The sequence below is a fragment of the Cyanistes caeruleus genome, chromosome 5 (assembly GCF_971803275.1).
Source record: "Cyanistes caeruleus chromosome 5, bCyaCae1.hap1.1, whole genome shotgun sequence".
NCBI lineage: Eukaryota > Metazoa > Chordata > Aves > Passeriformes > Paridae > Cyanistes > Cyanistes caeruleus.
The window spans coordinates 73,150,792-73,172,551 of record NC_141705.1 but is presented as its reverse complement, the minus strand read 5'-3'; the positions used below and the strand labels follow the sequence as shown (position 1 = coordinate 73,172,551).

The 21,760-nt window shown below is 37.1% G+C and overlaps 2 long non-coding RNA genes across 2 annotated transcripts in view; both read left to right on the top strand.

The window, feature by feature from the left end:
- Positions 1-14,224, top strand: part of LOC111928963 (uncharacterized) — a 38,858-nt gene extending 24,634 nt beyond the window's left edge. Inside the window, exon 4 of the long non-coding RNA XR_015287166.1 lies at positions 13,925-14,224. This is a non-coding gene — a long non-coding RNA (uncharacterized LOC111928963). The remainder of the gene's footprint in view (positions 1-13,924) is intronic.
- A 733-nt stretch (positions 14,225-14,957) lies between these two features.
- Positions 14,958-21,290, top strand: LOC147653248 (uncharacterized). The gene is made up of 3 exons (XR_015287167.1): positions 14,958-17,146; positions 19,218-19,467; positions 20,960-21,290. It is a non-coding gene; the product is annotated as an uncharacterized LOC147653248 (long non-coding RNA).
- Positions 21,291-21,760: the final 470 nt, after the last annotated feature.

Genomic DNA, 21,760 nt, shown 5'->3' with positions numbered 1-21,760 from the left:
GGCATGCATATTGGAAAAAAAAATATTTTCCATTAATAGTCTGGACTAGTGGATTAGACAAGTATGCTGCTTTCCAAGAGCAGTGAGATCCAGAACATGTTTAATTTAGTTTAAATAGGACCCCAATGATCTACAGGACTTCCTGGATATTTGTATATGCATGTAATTTTATAGAGAAAGGTGCAAACATTTGGTTTGCATTTACCTTTGGCTAATTATTTTTTCAAAGATTTCGAATTAGAACTGATCAGAAAAAAAATCAGAATCATGTTCTGTAGGGAAATACAAGTGTCTTCAAATGGAAATAAAGAAGTATTAAGTTCATAATCCTAAATTTTTTTTCCAAACCTTCACTCTGCTCCAGTAAAGGAGCACACATGCTCTATGACCTGCACCTTCAAAATAAACAGTTTGCATAGCAAACACTCATGACTGGAGAAATGCTTGTGAACAAGCAAGACACTGCATATTATTCACAGAATTTATTCAGCAAGCATGCATGGGAACATTGCCCAGCCCCACCATGTGAATGCCAGCTACTTGTGAGCCAAGAGAGAGGCAAAAATCCTTACTAATTATTACCTCAACCCAAGTATCTGAACTAAAGGAATGCCCTGAAATTTGTATGCATCTCTCTCCCTGCCTTTTTGTTAGCTGAATTTTGCCATAAGGTGTATTTTCTTTTTTTAGAGCTTTAACTGGGTCTTCCAGCATGCTTTTCGACTGCACATGAAACACAGCATAAAAAAATCTGTCACCTTTCTTTAAGAGGCCATTATTTTTAGTCTTCTTTGCCAGATTTGAATCCGATCTGCCACTCTTGGCAAACTGAAATGTTAATATCCCTTTGATGCTCAGCTATGCTTTTGCCAAGTGTTGGAAACTGAAAATCTACAGCCTTAGAAAAAGCCTGGATTGATGCAGTGATGAAGGTGCGCGGACAGTGAGTGGAGAAACTATAAACTTATATCTCTATAGTTATAAGTAAGAATACATCTTAAGTAGGTAAAAAATTATATTAGGTAAAATAGTTTGAAGTTTGAACTGTAATAGTATGACTTATAGAGTAAGTCAGAAATCTAAAAACTGTAACAGAGAGATGCATGAGTATGTAACCTGTCAGCTTAGTGGGTGAGAGAGAGACAGAGTGCAGCAAAATTAAGTAAAGGTGATAGGTTAAGAAGTGAAAACAAGCTTCGTGTCAACTGCCTATTGTCTAGAATGTCTGTGCAAAGAAGAAACCCCTCAACTTCCTCAAGCAATGGTTGACTTGTTGTTCCAATAAATCTCACACCCCGAGACTGATATCTTATCGGGCTATTTGAACAATAAATCATCTCAACGCATGTGGTCCTATCCCTTGTATTTCATCTTGACAGCTAAGCTGTATAAAATAACTTATGCTGGAAGCCTTGGTAGCAACTGTCTGTTGAGTATTAGGATGTCCACATAAGGTAGGAATAAAATCCTGCCAGTTGAAGGAATTTCAGACCATCTATTTTTCTATTTTCTAAATGGGAAAAACCCCAAACACAAAATTAAGTATTGTGCAGCTTTGTAACTTATCTGATAAAGCAGCACAGAAGTTTTTTAAACAGATGGAAAGAAAAAAAAAAATTGTTAGGATGCTTTCACTGAAATAAAGCAGAAAAATCAAGAAAAATGACAGCACATTTTACAACCAAAAACTAAAGTGGAACAGAGAGCAACTCTAAATGTCCTTCACATTCAGTTTGGCTCTGAATATGTAGCTAGGTTCTAAAAATGTGCTTATAAACAACTATTTTTAGATATTGCCTAAACATTTCGAATTGAAGTCTTTCTGAGCAGGAAATGCTGGGAGGTCAGTCCCTGAGCTTTCAAGATATTAATAAGAAACACATGGAAAGGATATCAAATAATTCCAACATAGTTTGATGCAAAATATTAAATACTGATATGTGCCATCATAGAAGCTATGTGTAGGGATTATTCCCAAATCAAGGAGTAAAGTAATAAGCGAGAAGATAGACAAACTAACGATTCAGACAAGACTCCAGGATTCTGATGTTCTTAAAAAGATTATGCAAATTTGTCTGAACTTCCTGATATCTTTCTCTTTTCTTCTGCTTGTCTCTACTCATATTCAACCTTATCCGTTCATTTTTAGGGGCTCAGATTATCCACCACTGACCAAACTTCCATAAAAAATTTAACAGGCTTCCAAATGCTAATGTCCCATGCTCCATAGTGAAGACACATAATTTAGTCATCTTATTTCATACTTTATATGCAGATTAAAATTTCATCAACAGATAAAGATGCCATTTTCTCTCCACTAATTCCTGATATGCTTTGTGTCTTGAAATTTTAACATGGTAGAACGTGTTAGTTTTTCAGGTTTTAATATGTCCCAGAAAACCTGTCATAATTCTCCACTTATTGCTGAATTATTGCACTGCTGAATCAAGATCATGTCATGAAGTTTTGGAGTAAAAATGTGCAGCTTCATCTTTTTCCCTTCTCTCTGAATAGCTGTTTTTATCCTCTCAGGATAGATAGCATAGCAATGATATGTACAGGGTACAGATGACTGAGGTTTTTATCATTCCATAAGGTTTTAATTATTCTTCTACAGAATTTTGCCATTCCCCTAGGTTCCTCATGAAACTGCTCCACCAAATGTCAGAAATGTTGGGAGTTTCACATCATGACTTCATATCAAATGGAACAATCAGATAGAGAAAATATGCACTGGTAAAGACAGAGCAGAAGCATTTGAGCTTATAGATTCTTCCCAACATGCCTGAACATTTCTTCTCAGCTTAAATGTGTCAATATATGTGCAGACAGCATGTAAAGGAGTGGAAGGAGGGGGAGCATGAAAGGGATGAAGTTGGTGTGAGATAACAAAATTTATCTAAATAAGCTAATTTCTTACTTTCTCCTCAAGCTAATCATGTTACTTCTCATAAGAGTCCAATTTAAGCTGAACTAGCCTGAAGAAATGTTCATTTAGTGGTCAGTCCTGCAAGAACAAATCTTGGAAATCTGAGTATTCAGTGGCAGAAAGCATTAGTCATCCTATAGGATCAGTGTAATGTGAATTTACCTATTTTCTACTTCTAATTAAAAAAAAACAACTAAGACAACCTTAAAATATTAATATTGGTGCCTTTTAGCTCTCTGCTACTATTGACATATTACTTTAAGCACTGAAAATATAAGATATATAGTTAAAATCCTTTAGAACTATGGAAATTTTATAAAGAAAATTACAATATTCATATAATTGACCTTTTTTCCAATAGCATACACTGAGATTCACTAATTGTTTATGTTATTGCATAAACATATTACATTATTATGTTTATATTATTGCATTACATAGTCCTAGCAGTGCCTCCTAACAGCACTGAGCAAATTCAATTCAAGACATTTTGCCCAGGAACAAATTATGTACTCTCAAGTAAATAAAAGGAAAAAAACCCAAACCTTCTTTCCATAAGCCTTTGGTAGGAGTTCAGAGATTTTGCAGTTGCTGTCTGCTACTGCTATGGAAAGCATATTTAAGCCCCTTTTTCATTTCAGCTTTACAAAAGCAGCAATTAAGAGCAGAGAAGAAAAAGGAAGAAAGAAATCAGAATTGCAGCTAAAGTTGAGAAGCAAAGGGGGGGGGGGAAAGAAGAGATGCATAAAGCATAAGAAGAAAAAAAAAAGAAATAAAAGTGTAAAATAAATGGAAAGTCTTTCAAGTTTAAGAAAGTCAAAGCTTCTGAGAGCTCAAAAGAAGTTATAGAAGTATCTGACAAGAAAACTACAAAACCAAATTTCTCCACATCAGATATAATCAAGAAAATATGCCTGAAAGTAGGTAAGGCTCATTATATGAAGTGTCCAGCCATAGAGAAATGTTGTCCTGTCTTTGTAAAAGCAGTTCCTTACTGAAACTTCTTTCCTTTTCTTTGTTTCTTCATTTTCCTTGATTATCAACAGCAAATAAAATATGTATAATTGGGAAGTATTGCATTAAGACCTAAATCCATCCTGACAATTTCTGTCCTAAATTCTTTTCCATGCTGGGCCATTCTTGAATTTGTGTACTCCTTAGACATTCATATACAAGTGAGCGAAGGTCTTCAGACCTATATAGCAAATGTCAAATTCTTCCATGCTACAGAATTGGAAATACAGTGTTCTGCTTCTGAAGGAAGAGGGTTGAGGGCTAAGTACTGTATTCTATTTCAGATACTGACATTTCCCCAGGATGTCAGATGTCTCAAAGAGTCATCAGTTCTGACTGGTTACTGAAGAGACATTTGTGAAGATATTCAAAGCCTTTCAATAGAAAGACATTCCTTCTCTGTCATCAAGTAAGATTTAGAAGCAATTTGGTCTAGATAGATACTTCTGTCCATTGACCTCCTGGGATAAGACAAACCCTATTTCCTCTCAGAAATATGTTTGAAATGTGAATTCCTCATTGAAGAGAAGCATGTACAGACTTACAATTGAAACAGTTCTTGAGAGTCTGAAAGGCCTTTTCAGAGGCTTGAAACATTGTAAGGGGAACTGCATTCTTAGTTAGATCTATTAGCAAGGCTTCCTCAAAGAAACCTGATGCAAAATTTCCTGGAGAAGTCTAGAAGAACTGCAAACAGAATAAATTATTTCTACTCCAGGGGTAAGGAAAGGCCTGATCTGTAAAGTATTTAAAGTGACAAAGAGGGTCCTGATATTTGTGTCTGTTATTAGTTTAATTTTTAATTAAATAGATAATTAAATAGAATCAAACCAGTGTCTCCTGACACCTAAGTGACTGCTGACAAAGGTCCAGTTTCAAAGAACAGTATTTCTGTACTACATCCACTTCTGCAGATGCTAAACCTGATGTTGGAAATGTATTGACCTAGGACAAAAGCAAAATATGAATCTATCACAGCCAGGCAAGGTTTCCTATACATCAGTATGGTGGTTAGGCTCTAGCCTATGGTATCATACGTAGAAAAGTTGGAGCCAGGACACCAGGGGCAAGTAAGCCATCTTACTGTGCTGACATACCTGCTTTTCTCAGCTTTCTCATTAACAAGAAACCAGTTTCTTTCTGGTCCCTGATTCTGGAGCTCACCTGCTCAAGAATTAATCTGCACCCTGTGTAAACTTGTGCAGCTTATGATCGGATGTCAGATTTTTTTTCCAGAAGTTGAGGTAAACCCTGCACCATTTCACTTAGGGATAGAGACAATAGGGTACTTTGAGTCCCTACTTGTGGTTTTGCTCTTACACACTTTGCTTTTTCTCAAAGCCAACACTATTTTTTGATTTTCTCTCTGTCTAGCAGCTTTCACCCTCTCATATTGTAGCCTCAAACCCCTCCAGAGAAGAATTAGTGCAAACTCTACCTTACTGTCAAGTGACAGTCACAGAACAAGCCAAACTCTGGGAGAAACGTGCAAATGGAGGTCTGAAGGTGATCGGGAACAGGAAATGTTGAGCAGTTTGTGAGCCACATGCAGGGGGTGAGAGATGTTTCTCAGCACAACATGATGTAAGCATTGCCAGCCCATAATAATTAATGCAAGGAATAACTGAAATTACAACAGAAGTCACTCTTCCTTCCTTAATGACATGAGCACTTATGTTGTGAAGCATAATTCTTCACAAACTCTCAGACCCACAATTCCACATGGTAGGAGTGTGCTTTTCACTGTTAGTTATCTGCCAAAGTACAGGCTGGGAACAGGGAAATTCAAGAGAAGTTGAACTGAGGCATGTTATTTGAGAATTGCCTTGGTTTCTACTTGTGTTTCCACCAAGGTAGTTCACAGAGTTGTGCTACAGTTCTGCCAAAGGACAAACAGGTAAGTTTTCACTTATAATCTATATGGTCATCACTTTCTCACATCCTTAATTAAAAAGCCTCTTGCCAGAAAAGTTAAAAAACTATAAAAACTTCTCTCTGCTGCAAATGTAAAATGCTTAAACCATATACACTAATGAGGCTTAATGTCAGAGGCCCTGGTAAGCAATTACTGTGAGGCAGAGAGGAAGACCCCTTATATGCATTAATTTACTCATGGTCCTGTTAGGTCCATTGACACTTTACTAAAAGCTGTGAATTGATTTCCTTGAACAGTAGGCTCTGCGTCCCAAATGTAAAAAAATATATATAACACATGCATTTAAATGACTTCTCCAAATTGTGTTAACCCTTAGAGTCCTGAGGGCAATGGGAACTGAAATTGCACATCAAATTGAAATCTTGACTGCTGCACTCTTTCTCACTTCAACATATTTCTGTCTGTCTTTTGGAAGGTGATTTAGAAATGCAGGATTCACTCCAGGAATTTAAATTGTATATCAAAAAGCCCAATAATCCTCTTGCTTCTTTAACTAAACATTTGATAAATTTTGTAAAAGAATGTATTATATTTGAGTGCTTCCTATAATGTCAGATAATAGTATATGGCTGCAGTTAATTTGCCAGATTTGAATTGCGTAAGGCACATATGAAATGAAAACTCCTGTTGAAATCAGTGGAAGTCTTATTTCAGAAGGACTTGTTGGGATTCAACATCCCTTCAGAGACTGAGTCCAAAGGACTTGGTTTCAAAACTCTCTTCACTCTTCAGATTAAGTTCCACTTTTTCTGAGTAAGGTTGAGACAGATAGTATTCAACACACAGCACTTGTGTGCCAAAAGATAGCTAATACCATGGAGAAAATAAGTAGCTGGAGCAAAAGGAGTTATATGCTAAGTAGAAAAAGAAATGCTGATGTTCTAACAGCATCTGAATATTTAAATGTTAATTATTCAATTATTCTGAATAAAGTGCTCTCAGCAGAGTATTGAAACAAAAACAATGAAAGCAAAAAAACAACAAACAAAACCAAGCTAGGAAAGTTTTGTTCTGGGGAGGCTTGTGGGTTGTTTTTTCTGGGTTTTTTTTTTTTGGGGGGGGGGGGGAGGGTTCCCAAATTATTGACAAATTTTAGACACCATTTCATTTTTTCTTCATCCATCACTCACTATTTCTGTAAACCAAAAAAATTCTTTCTAATCCCCTGGTCCAGCACTCAGAACCACAAAGCTGTGATGTTTACTAGGCACAGCTTCAGGTAGGCCCCAAATCATGGGTCTTCTTTTCTTCTTTTAGATTTCTCAGGGGAGCTGAATGACCTATCCAGAGGTGACAGAGCAGTGACAGCATATCCCTAACCAAGCTGAAAGCAGAGCAGCCCTTGGATCTGCTAACCCAGACATCCAAATTTGGTCCTTTTCAAGTCCACACCTATTTTAGTGGCTCGTTAAATGTATATTATTGTCTGATCTTCTGGAGTATCAGACATGGCAGTATTTTAAAAGTACCAACAATACAACAGGAACTAACTAAAATACTGAGCTCAGAACTGGATTTGGGTTTTGGAAATCAACACACACTGGTGTAAGAGCTTACATACTGGCCAGATAAAGAGGTTATGAGGTCCTTTTCTTGCAAGAAAGGGTCATGTTTACTGGTTACCAATGATGTGTCACAGAATAGCTGAAGCAGGATAGGATCTCATGATCCTCTAGTCCAATACGTCTGCTCACACAAAAATGGTTAGGGATCTGCTGTGCCAATTAAATACCCACAACTCTATGGACCCTGATGAGATCTACCCCAAAATAATGAAGGAACTGGCAAAAGAACTTGAAGTCCTGGTTAACTGGAGAAGTTACAGCTGACTGGAAATTAGTAAATGTAATGTCCATTACATTTCAGAAGGATGATCCAAGGAATAACAGGCTTGTCATCTTAACCTTGGTTCTGGGCAAGGTTATGGAAGAGATCATCCTGAGTGCCATTACACAGCACATACAGGACAACCAGGGGATAAAGCCTAACCAACATGGATTTATGAAAGGAAGGCACATCTTTTCCTTGCCCCTCCTGCAGTATTTATCTCAGTGCTCAGATGAAAACTTCCACATCAGGTACAGTTTTTATACAGATTTTGAGGAAGCTGTAGTAGATCAGAAAGAGACTGTGAAGAGAGAAAATTATTTGAGTTACCCTGAAGGGTATGATGATAACTTTCTCTATGACCTCCTACAATGTTAAATTCCTCCCACTCCGGAAACTTTTCACGAAAAGAAAAATTGAGAAGGAAAGGGCGCACCCTGGATTGTTGTCTTTATGGGGTAGTAACTAACTTTTTTGGGAACTTTATTTTCCATCTCTGCAAAATACTAAAACCAGTGAAAGAAACACAGATTTTGAATTGCAACCCATGCCATACAAGTTTCTTTTCATCCTTAAAGTAATCTGTATTCAGCACATAACTCTGGAGAGAATTAAATCCTTCAGCACAGTTTTCAGAAACAGTTGTCCTAGTGTTCTGGACAGAAGAACTTCAACTGACTCTTCTTGGTGGATTCATCTCAATATCATTTTCTTATGCAAGCATGCAAATATTCTGACAAAGAAAAAATGCCTGGGCAGACTAAGTCTTTTGTGAAACCTATTCTCTAGAAAAAAGGTATATATTTGGGGGAAACTGGGGGAAATTTGATCTCCATCCAAAATTAAGCACTATGGCACATAGGAAAATATTAATTTAGGAAACATAGGGAATATGCAGAACAGGTAGGAAAATTGTAAGATGGATAAGGATCTGGGTGACGTGGAGGTAAAGGTTATAAGAAACTGGGGCTAGGGGGCATTTCTGATATGGTTCTTCAAGAATCACTCTTGTGAAAAATCATTAAGTATCTTGACAGAAAAAGTAAAGTATGTTGATACATTTCCTGCTGATGCAGATAGAAGATGCACTGTAAATTCAAGAAGGAGCAAGGCAAATGGATCATTTTGAGATGTGAAGTTATTAAAAAAATTGATTAAATGATGTAGAAAACACTGTGAGGTCATGCAGTTAGGAACTAGTAATAGCTCCTCGTTTCTACAGTGAATTTTTCAGTGAGACACAGATGTCTATTAACAAGCCATCAATCCAGGGAAGCTATAGAGCAAAATGTAGTTCACTGACTCAAGAAAGACATTTTAACAAAAAATCAGAAATGTCTATGTCATGTAAGAAATATTGCTGTTTCCCTGACTGCAATGCTTTATGTTTCTTGTAACAAATCATGGAATTGCAAAATGGTTTGGGTTGGAAGGGATCTAAATGACCATCTAATTCCAACTCCCATGCAGGAACACTTTCTGTAAAGCAGGTTGCTCCAAACACCTTCCAACTTGCCCTTGAACATTTCCAGGAATGGGGCATGTTGAAGAAGTCATTGAAACAAGAGATTTTTGTCAACATGTCTTACCATCTAACAAAGATCATAGCTTTAGCATAGTTTGGGTTGTGAATTGAATGCAAAATAAAAAATTCTTATCTTTCTTATTCATGATACTATGCTCAGCAATAACTATTTGTCTTCAGGAAATTCCCTGTGCAGGTGACATCATAGAGAGATACTTATTATACAGCATTCTATTACTACAAGAACAAAATTGCTATTTACTGGCCACTAATGCAAGTAACATTAGGAAGAAAAAATACTATCTCAGAAAAGAACAGTGTGATACTCTGTTCTGATAGCATCATCCCTATATCAACAGGGAAGACAATTCTTAGGACAAATTACAATTACAAATGTAATTGCAGTTACAGATACATTGGATTACTTCTCCAAATGAATTTCTAATTAAATTTTATAGTTCATATTGCTACACTAGCCAAACACAGAATTTTTACTTACAAGCACCTACAACTGCCTATTTTTCCCCTGATTTTATATTTATTACTTCTAATTTAAGGCTATAAAACAAATAAAATATTTATATTTCCACCTTTTATTTGGAGAATCATCTAAATAAATCACAAAGCAATGTTTATCAAGCAATTTTGATTCTGCAGAGCAATGTTTTGACACTCTTGAATACAATTATTGCTAAGCTGTGAAACAACAACTAGATAGTACTAGATACACATTAAAAAAAGGTCTTATATTACAGTGTATTAGTGTATTAGAGAGCCTAAGTAAAATAATATTTATGACTATTTATCTCCACAAGATAATAAGAGTCCCGGTTTTTAAGAAACCAAGCAAAATTTTCTGCATTGCCTGTAATCTTAAGAGATTTATTTTCACATGCACCTGCAGCTCAGAAAAATTAATTAGTTGAATTGACACTTCTAGGATACAGTTTGGTGGTTCTTGGGATTCTAGACAATTTAAACCTGATGCAAACATGTTAAATCTGGTTTATCTACTGCCTTGAATTTTTAATTACTTTCTTGCACACATTAAGATGAGTGGCTCTTTAGGGACTATTTAAAATGAGACACTCCATTTGAAACATATGGCAGAATATGTTTTTAAACATACATTTTTAAATCTCATTAGTATTTCCAGGTCTAGTCATAAATGGACCATACATTTAAATAACCAATATTATTTTATAAAAATCAATGTCTGTCCCACAGCCCAATATTCAAAGTGAGGAGTTAATACTGAATTCTTTTTCATGTCATTTTAATACATTTTTCCAGATCAGACGCTGTCTGAAAACACCAACAGGACTATTACTGCTGTGCCTTACACCAACAGCAGGTAACACATTCAGGAATAGGGATTTGATTAGTCATTAATGAGAACCAGCTCGTAACAGTCTGAATCTTTGAAGTCTAAACATTCTGTGAAGCTTAAAAAAGGAGAGAGACTTCCTAAAATCATTAAATGTGAATGAATGTTTTTATCTTGCAATGGCCAAGCACCAAGCACTTAAGGCCATGTTTGGTGTTACTATGTGAGTGACATTATCAAGTCTAGAAGAAGCTATTGATGTGTGTAATTAATGCTTAAAAATACTGAATCCGAGCCCAGCTGTAAAGTCCACCTATGTGCTGTTCCCTTGACAAATCATACTGTTAACATTTCATGAATATTTTTTTTAATGGTTTTCAACTGAAAAAAAGAAAAAAATACTGTTTTTGGTGAAGCCTTCATTTCTTTATCCACCGTATTCCACTGGGTTATATACATGAGTGAAAGTTTTGTACACATCATAGAACAGTAAAAATCTAATATGAGCTATACTTTCACCAATCTTTCTTGCTGTAAATGATCACTTTTTCTCATATATTTAATGGCATCTAAAAAATAATTTTTCCATTATTATATGCTATTACAGCTGTATGTATTTTAGCAACAGGAGTTGTTTTAAATTACAAAATCTGACATTTTAATCCTCGTGATCAATACTAATTTCTAAATATTTTTTAATAGATGAAAAGAAATAAATTAAATTGCATTGAAATAAATGACCTTTAAGACAGAAATATCAGACGTCCTTTAGAACAAGATTACATATTACCTGAAGATACTTTTCCATGTTAGTGACACTGCTATTGACTTTCTTCTTCAATCCATATTTAATTGTCTCAGAGTTTGAATATGTGTCTGAAGAAAAATGAAGGCTCTAAATCCTTTCTGGGGCAGCTCATTCCTTCAAAACTTGTTTTAAATGTGACACTTTAAAAAAATTTGTGGGAGCCAAGAATTTACTGACCTCTGCCAAAATGAGTACTATAGAAAGGGAAAAAAGGGGAGGTCACAGATACTCAGCCAAAGTAATATTATTAAAGTATTCTTTATAGACCTGACTGCCAATTCATCCTATTGTGGAGAATATAGCCTTATTCCACTCTGGAAGAGCGTCCTATCTAACCACACATTGTTCTTTGGTCATTATCCAAACACTGCTGATGGATTTGGGAGCCTATCAAGGGGGCTGAGTGCACCTTGGATTGCAGCATAAAAAAACCAGTCAGACAATGTTAAAGTCTTGCTGAATAAGGCATTACCTTCAGACATTAATTTTTGACTGAAGTTCCAGACGTTAATGAACCATTCTGTTATACTTCAAGACAGTAAGAATATGGCTTTTCCTCTCATGTGTTTAACATTTGAAGTATTTTGTCGTTTAATTTTATTTATGTGAAGAACTGAGGCTGAAAAATGAGATAGTTAGTTAGATCTAAAATGAATTCAGCAAATAGATTGTATTCTTTAAACAGGGAGAAGTGAGAGGAGGGAAATACTGATTCATTAAATACCCAAGTGATTTAGGAAAAAAAATCTTATTTTTTTAATGGGACAAAGACAATAAGAGACAGTTTTAAAGCTATTGTTGATACTTATGTAAATAAAAACACTCAAACTTGCATAGATGTGAAAAATCAGTCACCAAATTAGCTCATGATGTAAGTAGGACACAGTAAATGAATATATAATTTAAGTCACACTACACTATACTGGAGGATAGGTGGAATTTCCAAAAGCATTTAGCACTACTTGATTGTGCTCACATATTGGTAACAAAAATTACTGTCTCTGGTAAAAATCAATCTGTTCATCACTTATATCTTCTAAAAAACCTCATCTTTAGATGACAGAAATGCAATAATTTTGCCTTAAAATGCAAACCACACACCTAGAAAAAATTATCACTCTTATTGTTATTTAATGTAATTTTTCTGCGAATTTGCTTCTTCATGACAATGAAGAGCTATCTCTGATGTCACATCTGCAAGCAGTAAACTGAAAATATATCTCTACATTAGTAATCTATTTCCAAAGTAGGAAGGATAGAGTGAAATCTGATCATGTGGTTTGCAATTCTCTAATTGTCGCTTTATTGCTGAAATAGCCATATTGTTGAAACAGACAACCCAGGAGATTATTAAACATTTGGATCTGAGACATTTCCATTAAATTTAGACAACCAGCCAGAAGTAGTGCAAGCAAATCAAAAAATCTTAGGCAATTTTGATTACCTTAAAATCATTTACAACCACATTGTTAAAGGAGAATCAGTGTTCCTTCCCTTGGGTTTTTACAGAAGAACTTTTAGTTGTAGAAGCTGACACTTCTGTCACAGTGCAACATGGACATAGTGCTGCCCTGGGAGATACAAAAAGGTCCTTTGTATAACCTTTTCTCTTCTTTTTTTGGGTGAGTTACTTGTCATATATTAACTTCCCTTGATATCATGCAAAACACTGCCCTGGAGCTTTTTTATGTAACAAAAATTCCCTTTTACATTCACCAAGCCCGATGTGTTTTCACATTGGTTCAGCTGGCCCGTGCCTCAGGACTAGACAATCTCCCCATTACCCAGAAATGATTCCTACCCCAGAAACTTTCCAGGCTCACTGCTTTTCTCAGACAGGCTGTCTTTAATGGAGGGTGAAAGGAGGAGGTCACATCCTGTTCCAAGAGAGAAAAGGAATCTTGTATAGTATGTTATTTTTCATAGCAAAAAGTCTCCCATCATCTAACTTGTGCAATCTGCTTAGATAGTACAAATGAGTCCAGACCTCTTATCCTATCTGATATAAGCAAACTAGATGTAGACAGATCAGTAGTTCCTGCAAAAGCAAAATATTCTGAAAGCATAAATATTGTTTTTAATAGCACTCCATTTACTTGTCCCTGTATTGGTCTTGTCTCAACATACTAGACTATGTTACTGCAGGTTCTTGTGAACTTTATTTCTTCCACTTTATTGTACCGTCATGAGATTTATCAGAAATATGATTTTAAACAATTCTATATGCCATTATTTCAAAGGTAGGTGAATGCAAACTAAACATAAAATCATGAGTATACTCTTAGCTATACTTGTCTTTTTAGCAACAAAAGGAATGGACTTGAGTGACTTGCACCTTGCACTGCAATCCTTTTTTTTTTTTTAGTAGGAATTCTATTTAGTCTCTAGAATAAATCTACATACTGTTGTCTTAAGTTGCAATGGGAGATGAAACCAAAAGTGTGTATTCTATCACTATCTGCTTATACCAGGTAGGGCAGTGTTCTTTATCCCTTCCATGATCCATCCTCCTCTCAGGGGCATACCTTCTGTTAATGGGCCATTGAATCTCATTGCAGGACTGATAAAATTACATCATCCCATTGTGAGATGCTCCACCCTGGAGCATTCCTACCTGGATATAATCTGAGTTTTGGAACACCACAAGCAGCCTTTTTTTTTCCACTGGATTCCCAGAGGAAGACCAGATCCTTCTACACTACCACTGGACCTTCAGAGGGAAACCACACCCTTCTACAGGATCACTGCTTCAACAGAACCACATCTGTCACTCCAGGAGGACTGCAGCCACCATTTAATCAGATTGCTACCAACACCCTGGCCACCAGGGTGTCAGGTTGTACTCTGACTCTGAGTTAGTGTTTTTTTACTATTGCATTTATTTTAATATTCCTATTAAATTGTAGTTCTGACTCAGAGTCTCACTGGTTTGCTTTCAAACTAGTAAAACTGATCTTTCAGGACAGTATCTTCAAATGCAGCTTGCAGTAGTCCAATGCAAACCTGACTAGAACTAAAACCAGACAGTAGCATTGATAAAATCAGAATTGGACTAGACTAGTGACAACCAACTTCGATAATTCTGACTTCAGCATTAAGTATTTTATAACTGAATTGTCATGTAGGTACTAATTTTAATTTTTGAGTTCAACAGAAATCAAGAACCATGGAAAGAGAGAGGTTTCCAACGAAATGGAAAATTATGTGAATCAGGATTAAGAGAATAAGTGATTTCTCAAAGCAGGTTCCTAAGAACACTGAAAATTCATTCTGATTTTCCTGGAATACCTTGCTGTGTTCCTTTCAGGAACAGTTTACCCCCACCTATAGATTTTATTCATGAATATTTATCCACAATTACATTATATATTTTAACTGAGGACTCGCTTCACATATCAGAATAAGAGAACTGCCAAGTACATTCCTGAAGTGTAGTGGTTTAGATGTTAATTTCGTTTCCTGGCCAACACACCAAATAAATGTCATGGTTTTAAAGCAGTAACTAAAAAATTACTAGAAAACTTACTTATTTCTTGCTGTGAAATATGGATTAGAACAAGAGCAAAACAGGCTTAAAACTTAAAAGAAATAAAGAAAGTTTATTAACAAACTACAAGAATAACAAAACCAGAATAAAACTTCCAGAAAGCCCCTTTTTCTCCCACTACCTAACCATTCCCTTGTTTACATGACAACATAGAGATTAAAAAAAAAACTTTGGAACTTTGGTATTTAAAACAGTCACAATTCTTGCTATAGTCTTTCTATTAGTCTTTATAGAGAAACAGAAGTCTTCTCCTGCTAATCCATGGAGTTTCTCACAAGAAAACTATTTCTGTTATAGTTTTCTATTTCTCTGATGCCAGTTGCCCGGAAATCCTGTCATCTGTTCACTCCTCCCATTTCACATCACTCTGACGTGTGTATGGTTCAATGAGTCTAGGGATGTCATTTTTAAGGATGAGTTAAAGGCAAAAGTTCTCTTTATCTGTCTCTGTGAGCCTCTCTGGAAACAGACGTTTTCTCTTTGCCTCAAGCGGCCCCAAATCTTCAACTATTACTTCTCCCCCTCTGTTCCAACACCTCACTGTATCACAACTACTCTCTACTGTTTGCTCAAAATCCACACTTTGAACACTCCATTCCTCCTAATATACTCTGTCATGAATTAAAGCAGTTTTTCCAGAACACTATTGTCCATCTCCATAGCTTTAACAGAAAAATATTTTAGCTTATAAAGCATCTCCTTATTCTCTCTTCTCCATCTAAAACTTAACTCTTTTCTTCACTGTCTTTGACGGTTTTATGATGTCTTCTTCATGTTGATTGTCTCTCTCTCTATGTCTCTCTGGGAAAAAGGAGTAATCTTTAAGTCTCATCCAGGTAGTAAAAGAGTTAAAGTCTTGGAAAGCTGCAGATATTCATGGTGTCAAGTTTCAGTGCAGCGACAGAAACTACAAACCAAGACAGCCTGGCCGGCTCAGAGGCTGGAAACCAAAGAGAATAAGAGAGCCCTGGATTTACATCTTAAGGCGGTGTTCACAAGTTGGTCTCACTTCTCAATGGTTAAAACCACCACCAATTCTCAGAAATGACCGATAATTGGTCAGAAGAAAAAACTCCCATCAGCCTCCAGCAGCTTCAAGTTCCTTAGCTCCCAAAGCTATCTTAAAGTCACCCCATGACATAAAGTCAAGTGGCAAATGAGCATAAATTCAGGCTTGGATGAAATGAAGTGCTTAAAACAGACACCCTGACATTTTGCAAATCCAGATTAAGTATGCTAATTTGATCAAAATAATTACCACATTAAATTTATATCCCCCAATCACGCCTTAACAGAATCTCTGCTGAGGACAAAGTTAGTCAGGTAGTCAGTGGGAAAAGAGGAAGAGCTATCAGGAAAAACTAATCCTCCTTTGGCATAAATATAACTGTTAACAAGAACATGCCTGGCCAGAGCAAAGCAAAGCCTTTTTCCCCACACTGACTGCAAAATGCAGGAAGTTCACAAGGAAGAGCTAGTCAAGAACTTACCCTTTCCTGCTCTTTCTGCAGTTGCAGTTTTCCTGCCCTATCATTCAACTGAAGCTGAATGATTTATCTGGTGCAGGAAACCATGGCCTCATGTTTTTCTCAGGTGCTTCTCAGGGTCCTGTTGTGGTCCAAAGACCCAATCATCAGACAGCTACTCCAAAGTCTTTTCTTAGCTTTTCATAACTAATATGCTGAAAATCTCCAACTGCTACAGCACTCATGCTAACAAGGTTCTATCTCTACTCTTCACCACAGGAAACACACAGATCTTGTCAGTTTCTGAGGTTATGACCTCTTCATTTTTATCCTAGAATCATGGAGTTTTCAGGTTCCAGCCCCCACCCAGGAGCACCTTCCACTAGATCTGATTGCTCAGAGCCCCATCCAACCTGGCCTTGAAAACATCCAGGAATGGGACAACCACAGTTTCTGTCTACAAACTGTTTCAGTACTTCACCATCCTCACAGAGAAAAATTTCTTCCTAATATTTAATATAAACCTGCCTTCTTTCAGCTTAAAAAATGTGGTACTTTGGGGTTCAAGCCAACGGTCAAGCACTATGGACCCTGCTGTACACATCACTGTTTGCATGAGGTGAGGGAGTGTGTTCAGGAAGGGCAGTGGAGCTGGAGAAGGGTCTGGAGCACAAGACTGAGGATGAGTGGCTGAGGAACCTGGGAGTGTTTAGCCTGGAGAAAATGAAACATGGGGGACCTCATCACTCTCTACAGCTACCCAAAAGGTGAGGATTGGTCCCTTCTCCCAGGTAAGAAGCGACAGTCCAAGGAAACAAATGGTTAGAGTCAAATTGTTCCAGTCATGACCTGTTACAGCCTAGTTTGCCAGCTATGCATATCAAGTTTTCTATGATCCTTCCAGGTCCCTTCTAACTCAGAACATTTTGTGATTCTGTGACTATCTGCCCTTCAGTAAAGTGTCTCAGCTCCCTTGTAGTGCCCCCCTCAGGTACTGAGCTACCCTGTCCAGAGCCACTGAAAATACTAAATAATGCACATTCGTTCTACTTAAACAATCAGAAATTCTTTAGAAAAATATTATCTCAAAGAAAAAGCTACAAATATGTTCACTGACCCCTGACATCTCCAACCCAGCTATTGATAAACAGTGGCTGGAAAATTGAGCACAGTCTTCTCACCAGGTGCAAAGAAGCCCATAGTTAAGTTCCTAAGAAACTAGTGAGGGCAACTGATAGAGGAGGTCACACCTGGCAAGAGGAATTGTACCTGCACAGGAGGAGAATCATATATGAGAGAAAACTGGCCTCTGGTGAAAACTCTTTATAGATGACAGCCAGAAAAAAGACTGGCTGTGTATTAGTGCCATGCTACTCCCTGTAGTTCATGAGTGCCTGAGTTTCTCCTGAAGCTTTCTTCTTTGTTCTACCTGACTTCTAAATGAGCAAGGTGAGTCCTGAACAGGGGCGGACAACCAGCCTGACATTACTCTTTAATGCATGAAGCAGATGCTCCAGGGTGCTGCCTGTTCCAAATTCAGCATTTCATTTGTTACAAACTAACAAAAAAATACCCTGGGCATGCTGGACCCAAATAATTCCTTGAAACACTAAATGAATTGAGACAGCTTAATAGATGAAATAGTGTTTTTACTTAAGGTAAAGAGATGGAAATGGTTTGACATTTAGTCTCAAGTGACCTTTATCAAGGACATTACAGAGCATACAGGTTTTGCCTTGATAACTCACTGTAGCCAGAAGCCTTTGACTTTAATAAAGGGCACTCAGGTCCAAAATGTTGGATCATTTTCTGTTACCCTTACCTGAAAGGAAAAAAGCATTCTTCTTAGTACAGTTGCCCTCATTTTTGGTATTATTAAAAAGAAAATAAGTAAAGAAATAAATTAAAAAAAAAAAAAAAAAAGAAAGCAATTTAGTTCTAGGAGGAATATTTCTTTATCCAGCACAATCTTTTCTTTTGTGCCTTTTATTTATGCAAAGCTCTCTTCTCTGGTCAAATATTACTGACCTCTGGTTGGGGTGGATCATGTAAACTGAGCTCCACTGACGTGAGTAAACAGAAACAAATGGTGAAGCAGAGTACAGACACCATGGTTCTTTTTTGTTTCTTTGTTTTTTAAATAACTCATTAAACTAAATGCTGCCCATTTCAGCATTTATGTGTATAGCCACCCTGTAGTTAAGATAACTGGGCCCACCTGTAATACTCTTGTGTCGTTCCGATTGGGAACGGCTAGAAAGAACGACACTGACTCTCAAGGGAGTCACAACAGGAGAATTCCTTAGTTTATTGCTTCACCTCTGTCCCAGAGACCGATACGTGGAAAGTACAGAAAAGAAACTCCCATTGGTTAACAAAGTACTACATCACCATCATTGGTCAGGGGGGCCCATCACCCCCCCTGGCCTTCTCCTGCAAGAGAAAACAAGACTGCAAAACAATACCTGCAAGGCTGTTTAGTATCTCTGAGAATTGTTTTAATTCTTTCTCATATTTTTCCCAGGCTATTTTCTCAGGCAGCCTGAGTAGCCATGCAGCCTGCAATTGTACAGGCATTCTGGTTCAGATTTAGCATCCATACTCTTGTTTTCTTTTTGGAAGAATATAACACTGCATGAAGCTGGCATGGCAGGACAGACATAAGGAAGATGCCAAAGCATGTACTTGAAGCCTCAATAATTTTAAATTATGTTCTTCAAAAAGTTTCTCATCATTCTGCCTGTGAAAGCTGTATTTTCAAGCTTATGTTTAGATTTGCATTTTCAACATGTAAACTACACACACCCTAACAACTATTTCTAATTGCTCCTCCTTCAGTGTTTACCCAGACAGGCCATCTTGGATCAATTACACGGGCAAAGAAAGAGTTTACTTTATCGTCTACAGAAGAAAATCCTGTCTGAAAATAATTTCTTTCTAGAGCTGCCTAGAATTGCACATTCTCCCCTTCAAAACTCATCTCAAGAGCAACTTAAAAAGAGTTTTGATTACACAAGTTGCTGTGCCATAGGAGAAATATTGATGGGGAGATAGGACTGCATCCAGTGTCTGTTGTGACAGATGAAAGGTAAGTAAATTAATTCAGACTTTCTCTTCTTTCCTGATCCTGTCCTTAGAGCAAACTGTGGCCAAAAGGAGAGACAACAATGTAAAGTGGTCAGTTTTCCCTTGTAGTATTGGCTAACGGAAAGAGGAAGAGAGGTAGGTGGGCTGTGACTATACATCAGATGTGATCCATGGGACAGCACAGCCAGTTTAGAGCAAAATCCTGCTATTGGTAAAGGAGAAAGAAAATAGGAAACAGGATACAGCCTATGTTTCCACTGCAACCTATTCCTAACTTCTTACATCATTTATAGTGTCCACAGATCAGTTGTTGATGTAGTCCATGCTGACTTATTTTAGAAACTCTGCAGTTTTGTATATGGTATTAAAGGACCATTCCACCTATTAAACAATATACATAGAAAAACAAACCTTTCTTTATGTCTACTTTTAGGGGTGTTTACTTCACTGACCTCCTTTGATACCATCCTCTCAAATAAAAATATTCCTGCTACTAATGTGGTCTGTATTTGGCTGTGGTGGGTTCAATGAGCCACTGCTGGAGACAGAGAACTGATCTGAAGGTAGCTCCACAGGTGTAGCAGTGGTGAAAAAAGAAAGTAATTTGGCCTTCCAATTTTATAGGCTGAAACACATCCTTAGACAAATATCAAAAAAAAAGGCAGGAGACTTCCTACCAAAAGCATCTGGATGTAAATTCAAATTACTTCAAAATCATAGATCTCTTTTTGTCATGAGATTCTGAAAAATTCTGGGTCAGACCCACCCTGCCCCGTCCCATCCTATATTCTACACTTCCCCTCTCCCAGTTATAATGAAAGTGTAATCTTCTACATTCTCATTATTAGGAATCTCATATCTATGAAATAGTTACTTTGTATAACTTCAGATAAAATAGCTTTGAGACCAATTTGTTAGGAGTTGCTTGGAAATTAGTTTCAACTCTACTAGCATAATTGCTGTAAGTTTCAGGGGAAAAACATGATCTTTGTAAAGAGAAGAATCTAACAGAGGTGTTTTTGTTTGTCAACAAGATTCAGTTAAATCTAAAGTTAAAGTGCCTTCAGCCATCTTGTATTCTACTCCTGGGAGCTCACTCTGTATTTCTATGAAGCATAAACTTCCAATTTCCACATAAAAAATTGTGGTCAGCTCCAGAAACAGCATGTTTAAGAAGAATGCTTTTAACTCAGGTTGTTTTGCTTCATAGAAAGAGCCTCTAAGACTGTACTTACATTATTTATATGAAGGTTGTATTTTTGACCAGAAAAATATGCCTTCCGCATGTTTAGAATAAATACATTAAACTGAAGTAGTAGCAGTAGTAGTAGTAGTAGTAGTAGTAGTAGTAATAGTAGTTGTAATAGACAGAAACTCTTTTGTTCGCCTAAATATATAGATATGATATAGCTTTGCAAAATTGTGCTTTGTGTGTAAAATCGAGAGGAAGTTGAAGGCCGCTAAATCACTGAGGCTCGCATAATAATTAACAGCCTAGCAGAGACTCCTGGAATGCCAAGACAAGATAAGCCTTAAAAGAAAAACAGTGAGAAAAGGTCAGCAGAGTAAGATTGAGGAAGACTTGGAGCCTACATCCCACGACCACCAGAGAACAGAAAACGACCCCCTAATAACTAGAGACGCATGCACAGAGACACCAGAGAAAGGACACGTAACCCAGAAGCCGAGGCACTTAAAAGGGGAAACACGGAAGCGAGATGCGCAGCAGTTTCGTGGAGCGGGAATCCTCCTGCTCCCCTGTCGCCCAGCGCTGATCTATTGCTTATTGCTTGCTTGCTGTAATTAATAAAACTTTTCTCTGATTGAACCATATCGCTCTTTTGAGTGCATTCATAACAGTAGTAGTAGTAGTAGTAGTCCAAAAATATTTGGACTAATTCAGCTTTGCAGCACTCCTCTGTACATCTTCCAATGAAACTTTTGACATTCTGGTCTTTTATATTGTCAGAGACTGAAATAGTTCATGCCTCAAACATTGATATAAAGTTTAGTTCGTTTTAACAAAAACTGTATAAAGAAGCTACAACCAAAGAGGCCTCCCTGAAAATACCTGACTGGGACTTAGGACTGAAAGTCAAACTGCTGAGATTAGATAAAGGGAAAACCCATTCTTCAATCACCTGAAACAAACAAGTAAACAAGGAGAAGAGTGTGAGCCAAACCCATCTGCCCTGCTAAGAATCATCTCTGGCTTGCTTTGGGGTGGGGGAGGCCATAGCCCACAGACCCATTTGCTGGGAGCAGGTTTGCACAGATCTCCCCCCCAGCCGAGG